Consider the following 4,244-nt stretch of genomic DNA (forward strand, 5'->3'; position numbering starts at 1 on the left):
ACCCCTGCAGCCCACCCCGGTGAAACAAGCTGGAATGCATCAGTCCTACACGAGTACCTAGACCACAATCCTCCTTACTTCTCTGTTGAACGCTGCACGCAATACACTGTACACTACAGTACATAAACTCCCGCGTTATTAGCAGACCCTCCTCAGCTCACCTCCACATTCTGATGCCCGTGGGTGCGCCTGTGATGTGGCGCCGATAGGTCCTCAGGTGTGGCTCAGGACACGTCGTGGCTGCGTGCTCGGCCGACAGAGTGTGTGGTTGTGGCGTCAGGCGTCAGTCGCCTCGTCAAGGGCGGCGGGCACGTCCTCCCTTTGCGGCGCGGGAATGCTGAGTTTACTCCTGTAGTTACAGAGAGAGAGAGAGAGAGAGAGAGAGAGAGAGAGAGAGAGAGAGAGAGAGAGAGAGAGAGAGAGAGAGAGAGAGAGAGAGAGAATGTATGTAAAGTGTAAAAGAAGGAAGAAGGAAAAGAAGAGAAGACGCAGGAGGAAGAGGAAGGAAGGGAAAAGAAGACGCAGAAGTGAGAGAGAAAGGAAATGAAGAGAAGACGCAAGAAGGAGTGGAAGAGAAGATGCAGAAGGGATAAGGAAAAGAAGAAAAGAGAAGGCGAAGGAAGGGATGGAAGGAAGAAAAGAGAAGACAGAGGAGGGGGAGAGAAAGGAAGAGGGACGGGAAGCTTGGAGAATGTGAGAGCGTAACACTGCAAAGACCTGACGTCACGAATAGCCTCGTGACGCAGCCATGGACGTGCGTGGGGCGCGAGGTGCGGCTCCCGTCACGTCCACACTCTGGCGCGAGGCCTCACTGTGTCACGTCCCCACCTGGCTCCTCCACCTGCTTCCTTCATCTGTCTCCTCCACAAGCCCCTTCCACTTATCCCCTCCACCTGTCCCCTCCACCTGGCCCCTCCACAAGATCGCTCCACCTGTCTCCTCCACCTGGCCCCTCCACAAGACCTCTCCATCTAACCCCTCCACAAGTCTCATCTACAAGTCACCTCCACCTGGCCCCTTTCCACCTGTTCCCTCCACCTGGCCCCTCTACCTCTTCCCACGACAAGCCACCTCCATCTCCCCCTCACTTGTTCCCTCTACCTGCTCCCCCCCAACTAGTCCCCCCTGCCTGCCCCGCCCAACTTGTCCCTCCACCTGTCCCCTCCACCTGGCCCCTCCACCTACCCTCCACCTGGCCCCTCCATCTCCCCCTTTCCACCTGGCCCCACAACTTGTCCTCACCATCTCGACTTCTTTCTACCCTTCCACCACCTCCCCCACTACCCACAACTACACCACCTACCCCCAACACCTGGCCCCACGTCCCAACCACCTGTTCTTGCTCCCCCTCCTCCTCCAAGCATGTCTCCATACCTTAGCCACCTTGATCTACTCACTCCCCCATATCCTCTCCTGCCCTCACACCCCTCCCCACTCCTATCACCTTTCCCCCATCCCAACCATGACCTGCCCCAGTATATCTCAGTGTATTTTGTTTGTATTTTTTTTGTTTCAATGTATGTTTTTTTTTTTAAGGTTTTATTATCTAGCCTATTTGTAATTTTATTAAAGCAAGTTATCTGATTTTTTTTCTAATGGATTTGCAAATGGCAACCGTGTCTGTATGTCTCTCTGTCTTTCCTCCTCCTCCTCCTCCTCCTCTTTCTCTTGTCCCTCCTTTTCCTCCTTCGCGTTCCCAACACAACAAAACTCATCAGAACTCCATTCCCTCCTCCTCCTCCTCTTCCTCCTCCTCCTCCTCCTCCTCCTCCTCCTCCTCCTCCTCCTCCTCCTCCTCCCAGGCCAGCAGCACTCACCTGGACTCAAGACAGGTAATTACCACTAATTATCCTTCCCACCTGCCATGTCGCCGCGCTGTAATTACCCATTGACATCTTCATTCACTTTTCCGCTTAGTTAATTATTCATTCGTTCCTTCTTCCTTCGTTAATTACCTTTTTGTTTCCTTTTTATTTATTTATTTTTATTTATTTATTTTTTTTGCGTGAAATGTATACGAGGATAATTTGAGAGTGGCTATCATAATTTTCTTCCTTTCCCATATTTTTATTTTCTTTCGTTCTTTCGCCTTTCTTGTTTTTTTTTCGTTTTTTTTGTTTGTTTTCTTGATTTTTCTTCCGATATTTTCTTTTCTTGTCTTCCTTTATCTCTCTTTTCTTTCAGCGTTTCCTCTCCTCCTTTACTGTTTCTATTTTCTCTTCCTGTCTTCAGTTTCTCTTCTCCTCCTCTTCCTCTTCCTCTTCCTCTTCCTTCTCCCCTTTCCCAAACAGCCTTGCAAGAACCTAAATACATGTTGCTGTTTGCCTATCTCTTGTAATCTTTTCTAATCCTCCTCCTCCTCCTCCTCTTCCTCCTCCTCGCGACCTTCCTACGTTCATTGCTCTGCTTCAGCTATTTATAATTGTAGTCATATCTTTGGCGTCAAGGCTCTTTCATATTATGGTCTAGTAATCTTTGTGACAATCATATTTGGTTTGTCGTGCCATTTTGCCAGTCAGTCAGTCAGTTAGTCAGTCAGTCAGTCGGTTAATCAGTCAATTAGTCAGTCATTCAATCAGTCATTGATTCATTCATTTAGTCAAGTAGTCAGTCGGTCAATCAGGCAGTTAGTGAGTCGTTCAGTCAGTCAGTCAATCATTATTCAATCAGTCATTCAATTAGTCACTCAATCAGTCAGTCATTCAGCCAGTTAGCCGTTCATTCATTCAATCAGTTCTTATTTTCCTTCTCCCTCCTATTGTCTTTCCCTTCCCTTCCCTTCACTCTCCGCCATCCTCTTCCCTTTCCTTCCTTCCATCCTTCCCCTTCTCTCACCTCCCTTTCTTTCCCTTCCTTCACATTCTATCTCTTTAATACTCCACCCATCCTCCAATCCTCTCTCCTTTCCTTTCATGACCCATCCTTCACACCCACCTTCCTAGGCCCCAGTGGCTCCATGGTATAGTGTTTGCGTCGAGGCCTAAAGGTTACCAGTTCGTATCTAACCCATGGGAGAGGTGGAGCTTTCTCTCTCAGCCTAAACCGGCGCCTTATGACCTCCTTGTAGCGGCGCAATATAACTTCCTTACCAGACTTCCCACCTTCCTGTGACCTCGCCCCCCACTTCCTCTTCCCATTCCAGCTGTTAACCTGCATTTCGCTCACCTCTCCTCTCGTCTTTCTTCCCATCTCTCTTCTCGTGACCTTCCCCTCCAGACCACGTCCCCTCACTTCCCCTCCCGTCATTACCTTCCCCAATACCTCCCAGTGCTACCACTCTGGTCCATGTCCCCCCACTTCCCCTCACTTCCCCTCACTTCCCTTCATCTCCCCTTCTTGCAATTACCTTTTCCCCTCTCTTCAAGTCTCTCCCCGTCTCTCTTCCCATCTCCTTCTCGTGACCTCCCCCCTCATTATACCCTCACTTCCATCCCCACTTTCCCTCCTGCCATAGCCTTCCGCTCCCCCCTCGAAGCGCCAGCCCTTTCTGGCACCCCTGCCTTACCCTCCTGGCACGGGCGCGGCACTCGTGGTCTGGCAAGCACAGCGTCACGCCCCAAGCCAGGCATTCCTCCCCTACAATAACTGACTCCCTCCCACCCGTCTCTTCCCCTTCCCCCTCCCTTTACCTTTACCCTCCATCTCTTCCCCTCATACTGCCTCATTCTCTTTGGCATGATTTTCCTTTACTTTTTTTATTTTATTTTTATTCTTTGTTGTTTATATGTTTTCTTCTTTTTCTTCTCCTTTTCTTTATCACCTTGTTAATTTCTTCTTCCTTTTTGCTCTTTATCTTCATTTCTTCCTGCCTCTTATGGTTCCTAAATCTCTTTTCTTTTTTTTTCTTTCGTCTTTTTCTTCTTATTCTTCTTCATCTTCTTGTGTGTGTGTGTGTGTGTGTGTGTGTGTGTGTGTGTGTGTGTGTGTGTGTGTGTGTGTGTGTGTGTGTGTGTGTGTGTGTGTGTGTGTGCTTTGTTTTGTTTTGTTTTGTTTACTTTCATTCTGCTTCCATTATATTCATCATGAGGAGGAGGAAAATAAAGAAGGAGAGGAGGAGGAGGAGGAGAAGAAGGAGGAGGAGGAGGAGGAGGAGGAGGAGGAGGAGGAGGCTAATGGGTATAAAGTACTCTATTAGACAAAATACTATGATAGATTTTACAGCTTCCTTCACGCTACTGATAAGAGAGAGAGAGAGAGAGAGAGAGAGAGAGAGAGAGAGAGAGAGAGAGAGAGAGAGAGAGAGA

Source organism: Scylla paramamosain, chromosome 1 (assembly GCF_035594125.1).
Source record: "Scylla paramamosain isolate STU-SP2022 chromosome 1, ASM3559412v1, whole genome shotgun sequence".
NCBI lineage: Eukaryota > Metazoa > Arthropoda > Malacostraca > Decapoda > Portunidae > Scylla > Scylla paramamosain.